Genomic DNA, 12,803 nt, shown 5'->3' on the forward strand with positions numbered 1-12,803 from the left:
CAAGAAAAAGAGGAAACAACAGAAAACAGATAAGTGGCAGACTTAATCCCAAACATATCAATAATTACCTTGAATATAAATGTTCTAAATACGTTAATCAAAAGACAAAAATTGGCAGAGTGGATTAAAAAGAAAACATGATGCGAAAATATGTTTTCTACAAGTAACTCCCTTCAAATATGACATCGACAGATTGAAAGTAAAAGGATAGAAAAAGGATAGAAAAATGGTGCAAACATTAATCATAAAAAAATAGGAGAAGCCATATTAATATCAGAAGAAGTGAACTTCAGAGTGAAGAAAATTACTAAAGACAAAGAGAGCCATTACATAAAGCTAGAAGGATCAATCCGCAAAGAAGGCATTACAATCCTAAATTTGTAAGTGCCAAACAAGAGAGACTGCATGATCAAGTTGGATTTATTCCAGGTGTGCAAGGCTGGTTCAACATTTGAAAATTAGTGTAAATCAACATGTCAAAAGTATAATGAAAAAAATCATATAATCATATCAACTGACAGAAAAAGCAGTTGACAAAATCCAACCCCCATTCATCATAAAAACTCTCAGAAAACTCAGAATAGAGGAGAACTTCCTCAACTTGGTAAAGAACATTTATAAAAGCCTACAGCAAACATCCTATTTAAAGGTGAAAAACTAGATGCTTTACCTCTAAGAAAAGGAACAAGGCAAGGGTTTCTGGTTTCACCACTTTAATCCAGTGTAGTATTAGAATTTCTACCCAGTTTAATAAGGATAGATAAAGAAATAAAAGGCCTAAAAATTGGAAATAAGTAAATAAATGTGTTCCTATTTGCAGATGAAATGATTGTCTATGTAGAAAATCCCAAGGAGTCTACAGGAAGAAATTCCTGGAACTAATAATTGAATTAAGCAAGGTCATAGGATGCTCAGCCATCAGTTACATTTCTATATACCAAAAACTAACATTACAGAAACCAAAATCAAGAACACAATACCATTTAAAATCATACAAATAAAATGAAATATTTACATATAAACTTACCAACATTTTTACAGGATCTGTATGGTGAAAAAGACAAAATACTAATGCATGAAATCAGTTAAGATCTAGGTACATGATACATTCATATATTAGAAGACACAGCATAGTAAACATGTCAATACTCCAGAAGTTGATCTGTAGTTTTAATGCAATTTCTATCAAAATATCAGCAGGGTATTTTTGGAGACATAAGCTTGTTCTAAAATTTGTATAGAAAGGCACAGTCCCTAGAATAGCTAAAACAATCTTGAATAAAGAGCAAAGAGGGAGGAATCAATCTACATATCTACAGTAATCAAGATAGTGTGGTATTAGCAGAGTGATAGATACATTAGCAAACAGAACAGAATAAAGAACCCAGAAATAGACCCACCAAATATGCCTAGCTGAGTTTTGAGACAGGTACAAAGACAATTCAATAGAGGAAGGATGACTTTTTCAACAAACGATGCTGGAGAAATTGGACATCTATAGGTAAGAAATGAACCTTGACCTAAATCTCACTCCTTATACAACAATTATCTTAAAATGGATCATGGACTTAAATTTAAAATGTAAAATTATAAAACTTTTAGAAAAAAATAGAAGAAAATCTTTGAGATCTAGGGCTAAGCAAAGAATCCTTAGAATTAACATCAAAAGCACAATTCATGAAAGGAAAAATCGATAAATTCAACTTCATCAAAATTACAAGGTTTTACTCTGTGAAAGCCTCTGTTAAGAGGAATAAAAGAAAAACTGCAGACTGGGAGAAAACATTTGAAAACTGTATACCCAACAAAGAACTAGAATCTTGAATGCATAAAGAACACTCCAAACTCAACAGTTAAATAAGAATCCAATTAGAAAATGGGCAAAAGACATGACTAGACATTTAACTGAAGAGGATATACATATGGCAAATAAGTACTTAAAAAGATGTTCAATAATACTGCTATCAGGAAAATGCAAATTAAAGTCACGAAGAGGTATTACTACACACCTATCAGAATGGCTAAAATAAAAATGACACCACCAATTTCTGGCCAGAATGGTGGGAATGTAAAATGGTGCAGCCACTTGGAAACACAGTTTGGCAGTTTCTTACAAAAGTAAGCATGTGCTTACCATATTACCAAGAAATTGCACTCCCGGGAATTTATTCTAGAGAAATTAAAACATATATTCACACAAAATCCTGCACATGACTGTTCACAGCAGCTCTATTTGTAATAGCCAAACTCTGGAAACCACATGGATGTCCTTCATCAGATGGAAGGTCAAACAAACTGTAGTACTTCCAGATCACGGGTGATGACTTAGCAATACAAAAGGAACATGCTATTGATACATGCTCCAACTTGGATAAATCTTGAGGGAATTATGTTGAATGAAAAAAGCCAATATCAAAAGGTTACAAACTGTATGATTCCATTTATATAACATTTTTGAAATGGCCAATTTATAGAAATAGACAAGTTAGGGATTTCCGGGGTTTAAATAGGGGAGTGGGAGTTGGGAGGGAAGTGGCTGTGGCCATAAAAGGGCAACAGTAGGTATCACTGTAGTGATGGAAAGCTTCTAAATCGTCACTGTATCAATACCAATATCCTGGTCCTGATACTTTACTATAGTTTTTCATTGGAGGAAACTGGGTAAAGTGCACACTGAATCTCTCTGCAGTATTTCGTACCATTGCATGTGAATCTACAATCGTCTCAAAATAAAAATTTAAAAATCATTAAGAAAGAAATCATGGAACATATAAAGACATTGAAAATCTGTCAAGATAGAAAATTTTAAAATGAATGAAACCATAAGCACCCTTTTGTCAATAGGTCTAACACTAACACATTGGACTCCTTGCCTCTAATTGTGCAGCCTTGCCTGTTGACTTGACAGAAGCCATTGGAACACTTGAGGGTTAGGGCAGGGAAAAACATAGTGAGGTGCCACTTTCTCTCCTTGGCATCCCTCACTCCACTGTACACAACTGTCAGGCACCTAATAGAATTGAGCAGAAAAAGTACATTAGTATTGCAGCCACCCCATAAGTGTACCCAAGGAGGCTGCAACCTAATAACCTCAGTGAGGTCCTGGAATGAGGATTCATTAGGCAGCGAGTGGTCATACTTCTTTCTAACTGTGCAGGTTAGATGATTGAGGTTAATATACAGTAAGTCCCCTACATACGAACAAGTTCCATTCTGAGAGTGCATTCATAAGTCCAATTTGTTCATAAGCCCCACAAAGTTAGCCTAGGTACCCAACTAACACTATCAACTATATAGTACTGTACTGTAATAGGTTTATAATACTTTTCACACAAATAATACATAAAAAACTAAAAAAATAAAGAAAACATTTTTAATCTTACAGTACAGCACCTTGAAAAGTACGGTAGTACAGTACAACCGCTGGCATACAGGGGCTGGCATCGAGTGAACAGGCAAGAGGAGTTACTGACTGGAGGAGGGAGAGGAGGTGGGAGATGGTAGAGCTGAAGGATCGTCAACAATAGGAGACGGAGGGCAAGCTGCAATTTCACTCACGCCTGACCTTGACGGAACGCACGTTCACATCTTTGAAAGTTCTCAACTTGAAGGTTCGTATGTAGGGGACTTACTGTACTGGCCAGCTGCCTCTTTAGTAGGTCCAAATGAAGTGTTTAAAAGAGTGCCTTCACATTCTCACAGAACTCCCAAGAGTAGGCAGAGGACTCCACAGAGTTAAAAAAAAAAATCCAAGAAGGCATTCTTGATTTTTGTCTGTTTATTTAAATATGATATACACAAAATACTATACCCATATATTTTATACTTTCTTGAGAAGACATAAAAGAGATTTAATGAATTAATGCAATGCAAATGTATACTAGGATTCTAACATGAGATACGTGAGTATGTTTGAGTGTGGTGGGGAGAGGGAGATGATCTGGGGGAAAGAGAGAGAGATAGGGATGAGGCAAGCAAAAAGGAAAGACGTATAAATGCCCCCCCACACTCAGCGTATATGACATGATTACATGTTTACATTTATTTAAAATTTTATATATGTATAAACATAATTTTTAAATAATAGACAAATTCAGTGTTTAATATTTTCTTCGGTACCTCAGTGGATAGTCTCGTACTCACTGCTTTGGAGATGTCATCTAGTGGACTGTTATTTATTGAGTGCTTACTAATAAGACAGGTACTATGCTAAGTGCTTTACATCAATTATTTCATTTAATACCTACCACAACGACTGGAGCCCTGGATTATTTCTCCCATTGAACATATCAGGAGTGAAGGTATAGCAAATTTAAGACAACTCAGCAAATTCATACAGCTAGTAAGTGAAAGAGCCTGGATTGAAATGTATCTTGGCTTGCTTCGCGAGACCATGCATAGGCTATAGTATGTATTGTGTATTGAACTTTTGTTTATAAAAACAAGTGATACAGTGAGGTTTTGTTTTATGTCTTTGAAGATTAAGAAATACCGCTTTTATTTTAAAGGTAGAACATAGGAATAAAATGCTAAATGTACAACTCAGCCAAAAAACTTGAATCAACTATTGAGAAATGTTAGGATAAAGTTAAAACATATTGAATTCTTACCCAAGTGTCTGGTTCCCCTTGCTGAGAGTTTTTTCGGACATGTCAAATCAGTCTCGGTCATTTCAAAAATCTAAAAGAGCATAATGCACAGTTTCAAATATGTAAGAAGCAAAAGGAAATATGTATTATTTTCCTTATACAGTAGTCTCCCCTTATGCACAGGAGATACATTCCAAGAGCCCCCAGTGGATGCCTGAAACTACAGATAGTACCGAACTCTATATATACTATGTTTTCCTATACATACATACCTATGATAAAGTTTAATTTATAAATTAGGCACAATAAGAGAATATCCGAATTGCCAGCATCACTACTCTTGCACGTTGGGGCCATTATTAAGTAAAATAAGGGTTACTTGAACACAAGCACTGCAGTACTGTGACAGTTGATCTGATAACCTAGATGGCTGCTAAGCAACAGATGGGATAACAGACAAAGGGCAGGACATGGCTAGATAGCACAAGATTTCATTACACTACTCAGAATGGCATGCAATTTAAAATTTATGAATTGTTTATTTCTGGAATTTTCCATTTAATGTTTTTGGACCACAGTTGACCATGGGTAACTGAAACTGTGGAAAGCAAAACAGTGGATAAGGGGGTACTACTGTACTTTCCCTAATTCCTACCTCATAAAATTATAGGACCATACACATCAGCAGAGGGACCATTCCTTTCATTCCTGGTTAATGTTCTCTTAATTATCGTGAAGAGAGGAGTAGGAAATGGTGTATGGCCCCTGCCTTCCCACAGCACCTTTAATGGCAACCTGCCTCACCCATAGCTCGTTCTAGAAGAAGCCTTTTGCTGAGCATGCTTTATATCACATGACCCTGTACTCCTGGTCTCAGCTGATTGGACCAATTGAAGGTGCAATGATGAGGGTAAGTCGATCCATAGAAAGACGGGTATTACAGATCAAAGAATGAGCTGGGACAAGGAGAGTCTCAGTTTCAATAATTTTATGTAATAAATACCAACTACCATGAACTTAATAAGCATTTACTATAGCTAGTCTAGAATGGAATTTTGAAAACCCTGATTTGTGGGAAAAAGTGGAAGATGGAGTTGAATTAAGTAACACTGCAGTGTACTACAATAAATGTACCCAAAGGAACTCAGCCTATCGCAGATTGGGAAATGAACAATGAAACTCCTGGTCACTATACTTTTTCTAAAAGCTTGATACATTTATCTCCAAATTCTTTAATCTGTTATATTTTGGAGGAGCAGACTGGCATTTAGTGTATGTTTCAATTTAGTCACTTTTTTTTTTTTTTTTAACTTTGGGTTTATTTATTTATTTATTTATTTATTTTTGGCTGTGTTAGGTCTTCGTTTCTGTGCGAGGGCTTTCTCTAGTTGCGGCAAGTGGGGGCCACTCTTCATCGCGGTGCGCGGGCCTCTCATTATCGCGGCCTCTCTTGTTGCGGAGCACAGGCTCCAGACGCGCAGGCTCAGCAGTTGTGGCTCACGGGCCCAGTTACTCCGCAGCATGTGGGATCTTCCCAGGCCAGGGCTTGAACCCGTGTCCCCTGCATTGGCAGGCAGATTCTCAACCACTGCGCCACCAGGGAAGCCCTAGTCACTTTTAATTTCTTGTGAATACATGTACATTTTCCCATCATCACTTGTCTAAATGTCCTCTAAGCATTGTTATTCCACTGAAAAATGAAAGGAGACCCAATCAGTAGTATCTTCTCACATTAACTTTGTGGTTAAGAGAATCTAATTACCTTCATAGCAAAAGGCTGTCCTGTGGAGAAATGAATTGAAAATAATAAACAGGAATCTATCTGGCTATGAATCTATCTATCTATCTATCATCTATCTTCCTCTCTCTCCACACGCACACACACACACACACACAAATTTCATATATATATAAATAGTGATCCAAAAAGGCATTAGGAGAGAATGAATGCAAATCTGGAAAACATAATAAAGATATCAGGCACAATATACTCTGTCTTTCAATAGCGATGTTGCCTACATATGGAAACATGGAAAGTAGTAAGTTACAGGTTCTCCAAAGACAGAATCCTTACCCAATTTACTCATTAAAATTTTTTTCTCACCATGCCTAGCACAAATGCTTTTAACTTGTAAGACTAGGTTTTCAAAAAATGATATTTTAGAAGGAAAGTGTGTTGTAGAATAAATGCTTAAATCATGGTTTTATCACTCTATTTAATGTCCAAAAAATTAACATTGATATATTTATTTCTTAGAGTTAAGGTACTAGGCTAAATTGTCAGGTAGACCTACCAAAGCAATTAGACAAAGAGGCATAGTTATCCAGATCTGAAAACATTTTCCATAATTCTTATGAAACAAAATGACTAACCAGACATGAATACAGTTTTCCAGCAAAAAAAAAAAAAAAGTTAGTTGGATTATGAGCATTATTTTCAACTAGGACCAGAAGTAGGTTATTGTGAGGCCCATCTGGAGGTATTATGAGTATAAAAATTATATTCATCGCTCAGAAATGGTCCTTGGGGTCCAGTGCAAGAAACTTTCTTGGAGTGTTAGAGCTCAGTGGAGTGCTTTCTTAATGCATCTAACACATCACATGATCTAGTTGGGCCTGCTAAGCAGCAAATGTTAATTGAAAATCAGTAAGTTCAGGAGAGCAAGCTCTAACCTAGGCTTATCACTAGGTGTTGATCATACTTAAACAGCTGATCTATTACCATGCTGGACGCTCCAAGGTTAACTATGCTGGACCCATCTTTAACAGCAACAGATTTTGAGTAATTGCCCTCTCCAAAAGGATCCACAGGGATATGGTCTTTTGACCAGAATTTTCCAGTTTGAGTAACCTAACTCATAAATTTCGAGATTTTCAATTCTCTTTAAACTTTGAGTAAGAGAAACCCATAATAATAGGGAAGAATAATAATCATAATCATGGCTGCCATTTATTGATAGCTTGATATAAGCTATGTATATACAATCCTCACAACAATCCTGCAGGGTGAATATTTTTGTCCCTACTCTACAGATGTGGTGACAGACTTAGAGATAGTGTAAGACTGCCAGTAAGGGTCAGAGATGAACTGAAAATTCAGTTTTGTCTCAATCCCCTCAAATGCACTATCTCAGTCAGTTCAAGCTGTCATAACAAAATAGCAAAATACCATAGCCTGGGTGGCTTAAACAACAGAAATTTATTTCTCACATTCTGGAGTCTGCAAGTCTGAGATTAGAGTACCAGCACTGTTAGGTTGTGGTGTAGGCTCTCTTTCTGGCTCACAGAAAGTGGCTTTCTCTCTGTGTTATCATGTGGTAGAGAGAGGAACCTCTCTTGTCTCTTCCTCTCCTTATAAGGGCACTAATTCCATCATGGGGGCTCCACCCTCAGGATTTCATCTATACCTAATTACCTCCCAAAGGCTCCATGTCCCCACCTCCTAATACCATTATATTAGGAGATAGGTCTTCAAAATATAAATTTGGGGGGAACACAAACATTCAGTCCACTAAAAAAAGCATTCAATTTTTCTGTGCAAGAATTTCTAAAGTGTATTATGAACAATCATTTGTGAGATGCTTTGTAAACAAACTGTATAGATGTGTCCTACAGCGAAACACATTTGGCAAGTAGATATACACGATATTCAATTTGGAGAAATTCACAATGCATGCTGTCTGAGTGAAGTCCCTGACAAGTCTTGCACAACAGAAATCTGTTTTACTTTACTCAGTGTTTTCCAAAGTTGGTTTTTTATTAAACACTTTTCCACAGAACACAGTTTGAGAAATATTAGTTTCTGTCCGTCATGGTCTGGTCTTCCAACATTCTTCCTGGGTAAGATTATGACCATAGATTTTGGGAATTTAAGTAAAACACATCATGTTACAAGGCTAGCAGGAGTGAACACAAAGAAGCAGAAAGCTTAATTGCATGACATTTGTGGTCCTGCCAGTAGATGAAAAAAAGCAAAGACAAATGTCAGGGACAGTATGAAACTGTATTATGTATCATACCTAAATTTTATATGTTTAATATTCAATATCTTGCAGAGATGAATAATAAAGGTGTTGGTGATAAGAAATTATTATTATTATTATTATTATTATTATATGAGGTAAAGGCTAATTAATTGAAATACTGCTCCCTCATTGTATTATTCAGGGTTCTCCCAAGAAACAGAGCCAATAGTGTGTGTGTATGTGTGTGTGTGTGTGTGTGTGTGTGTAGAGAGAGAGAGGGACTTATTACCAAGGAATTGGCTCACATGATTTTGAAGGCTGAGAAGTCCCATGATCTGCCATCTGCCATCTGTAAGCTGGAACCCCAGGAAAGCCAGTGGTGTAATTACAATCTGAGTCCAAAGGCCTGAGAATCTGGAGAGCTGATGGTGTAAATCCCAGTCCAAGGGCAGGAAGAAGACTAATGTTCTATCTCAAGAACACAGGCAGGAAAAGAGGTAATCTCCTGTTCTTCCCCTTTTTGTTCTATTTAGACACTCAAGAGATGGCACAACCCCACCCACACAGGGAAGAGCAATGCAAAACAGTCTACAAATTCAAATACTCATCTCTTCAGGAAACACCCTCACAAATACACCCAGAAATAATGCCTAACCAAACTTCTGAGCTTACTATTATCCAGTTAAGTTGACACATAATATTAACCATCACACTCATCATAGGTGGCTTTTAAAAATCTAGAAAACTGATCACTGTACACAGTTGACATGACTCTATTCTTGTACTACAGCACATGACAGTTTTTATGTTGGTGGCTAAAGAAATTTGTTGAGGGCACTCACTCTTTAAAACAAACTTGCATGTAAAAATCAATTGCAAGAGACTCATTTGACTAAAGCTTCTACACAAAGTTTCAGAGTAGAAGTGATGAATTTTTAAAAAAGACATACTAAAGCCTTCAAAGTGTGAAATAAATTTCCACAGCCCCATTTTAAAGTGTCATGACAGACCTAGAAACAATTAGGTGAATATAACTAATTAAAACCAAATTACTAAATCGATAGTGTAATTTAGCCCAAACTAAAACTCACTCTAGCAGACCTGAAATACTTAGATTGGACAAGCTGAGTACTGGATCTCAATTAGATAATATTATGCTATTGGCCAGGAAACTTGCAGAAAAATCTTTATTTTTAGATGTGAGATTAATAATAAGGTACAACATATGCTCTCAGAACATATCAAGTATACCAAAATTCAGAATTAATCCAGAACATTAGCTCTATTACTATGATTGTACAAAGGCTAGCTAGCCATATTCCATAGGTTGAGAAAGGAACACTATTAAGGTGACACCTGTATTTAAGATATAGCTCCAAATTAATTTTAAATGACTTAACTTGTATGTTTATTTTTATTGTACTGTTTGATTTCTAGGGAAAATTACCCCTGGTGAAAGAATGCTGATAGAACTGGAGAGCTGGGCATATGAGATCCTCTATGGAATTTAGGAGGTAGCATAAGATTGTGAGGTCCTTGGAGGCATGCCAAAGGAAGGAACATAGCGTATGGAGAAGTCATTTCTAGAATAGAGTTGGGTGAAATATGGAGAGAGGCTATATGCACATTCTTGTTTCTGGGCCCAGTTGGTGAACTTCCAATGCAGGCATGTTAATAAATGGTACAGTTCATGTGGCAAATTGACTTAGTCTATTTGATTATATGAATATAGATACTGGAAAATATGGAAGAATTTGGTAGAATGATGTGGACTGTAGCAGTAATTCACCTGACCTTGATCGAGAGAAAAATATCAATTTTCAAAGAGCCATAATTTCATCAATAATTTTCTTTTCTTCTGTACATGGATAAAACATATAATTCATGAACCAGCTCATGTGCTGGTAAGTTGTGAGTGTTTGTAGCTATACCTTGTATTTAGGAAAGAGGACAATCACCTAAATGGTGTGATTTCATCTGCCTGTCTCACCAACTCACCAATATTTGATGTTCTTTTAACAAGGAATAAAAACCTTGCATTCAACAATTAGAAAACAATCTTAACACAGAGATACAAATGACTTATAGTAGATCCTTTCTTAAAGTTTTTATTGTAGGTACTTTAAAAGCATGAAAGTGGTAGGGAAGACATATTAGGCTAAAATGAGTCTGACCTATCAAGGAGCCTGTTGATGTTGATAATGGACTGATGTTGACAGTGATGCCTTTCAGGTTCAGCAAAATTCAGCAGCATCTTTTGAATAATTAAACAATAATCAAATCGTCATCAATGTAGTGAAACTTCAAATTTAGATGGAATCTATCTAAAAATTAATGATTCAGAGGTGACATCAGCCAAACGGTGGACTAGGAAGCTCCAGGTCCTCCACTCCCCTTGGAAACATTAAAAAAAAAATAAAAGAAAACAAAACAGAAACAAGCAAACAAAACTAGAGACTGGCTAAAGTAACTTTATAGGAACTCTGTAAAACAATTAAAGATCTATAGCAACCAAGTAAATGCCCAATCAAGAAAAAGCAGAAATCGAATGGTACGAAATGTCCTGACATTTTTACTCACTGTTACCCTACTCCTTCCCTGGTGCTGCAAGGTCTTGATTTGGAAGCAGCAGCAGCCCAGTTTTCAATTCCCTCTCGTGAACCACAGGGAACAGAGGGAGTTCCAACTTATCAGGGGTTTGCCTGACACATAAACAGAAAGTAACAAGTGTTGGCCAGGACGTGGAGAAACTGAAACTTTTGTGAATTGTTGGTGGGAATGTAAAATGGGTCGGCCACTGTGGAAAAGAGTATCATGGCTCCCCCAAAAATGAAAAGTAGAATTATCACATGACACATCAATTCTACTTCTGGGTATATATCCAGAAGAATTGAAATCAAGGATTTGAACAGATATTTGTATATCCATGTTCATTGCAGCATTGTTCAAATAAATAAAAGGTGGAAACAACCCAAAAGTCCACCAATGGATAAAATATGGTATAAATATGCAATGCTACAACATAGGATGAACCTTGAGGACATTATGCTAAATGAAATAAGTCAGTCACAAAGGAACAAATGCTGTATGATTCTACTTATATGAGGTATCTAAAGCAGTCAAATTCATAGAGACAGAAAGTAGAATAATGGTTGCCAGGGGCTGAGAGGAAAGAAGAGAGTGGAGAGTTCTTATTTATGAAGTACAGAGTTCCAGTTTGAGAAGATTAAAAAAGTTCTGGAGGTGGATGGTAATAATGGTTGCACAACAATGTGAATGTACTTAATGTCACTGAATTGTACACTAACAAATGGTTAAAATGCTAAATTTTATATGTATTTTACCACAATAAAAATAAAAATTAAAAAATTAATGATTCACATATTAAACACATGGCAACCTTCTTTTAACCAGAGTACTTGGTTAACTACAATTATCATAGAGAATGGCTTCTATGAACGTACCAGATAAAATAAAGTGTACTATGTTTTGTGTACGAAAATGAGGGTGATGGTATTTCTTTTAGAAAGACTAGACAGGAATTTTTCCAGTGGTATTATATAGGATGTCTATTAACATTGGCTGAATGTTTATATGACCTGCTGAAGAGTACTAAAAAGCAGAACCTAGGAGCAAATATCCACAAAGGAAAATTTTTTTATTAAAGTGCAAATAAAATCAAAAGACCAATACTAAAGAAAATGTATAAACTACAACTTTGCGCAGCAGCATGGATGAATCTCACAAGTAATTATGTTTAGCAAAGTAAACCAGAAACAAAAGAATATGCATGAAACTATTTACATTAAGCTCAAAACCTGATGATTTGAGTAATTTTTCTTCATATAGATGCCATACTACAATTAAAAGAAATATTTAGATTATCTATTTCAAAATCTCAGGGAAACATCCCAAATGCCCATCACTAGGAGGATGGATAAGCAAATTTTGACTTGTTCACACAATGGCATACTATTCCACAATGAAAAGGAAAAGCTACTGGTGTACACAGCAATAAGCATGACTCTCATTGACATTATGCTGAAAGAAAGAAGCTGGGAACAAAAAGAACATATAATATGATTTGTTTATATAAAGTTCTAGAAGAGGCAAAAGTAATCTACAGTAAAAGAAGAAAAGCTATTGCCTGCATTGTGTGTGGTAAGATTGACTAGGAAGGGACATGTGGGAACTTTCTGGGGTGAGGAAATGCTTAAAGACTTCCAGTGACTTTCCATTATGTTTAGAA

The sequence above is a fragment of the Balaenoptera borealis genome (genome assembly GCF_965194805.1).
Source record: "Balaenoptera borealis genome assembly, chromosome: X".
Lineage (NCBI taxonomy): Eukaryota > Metazoa > Chordata > Mammalia > Artiodactyla > Balaenopteridae > Balaenoptera > Balaenoptera borealis.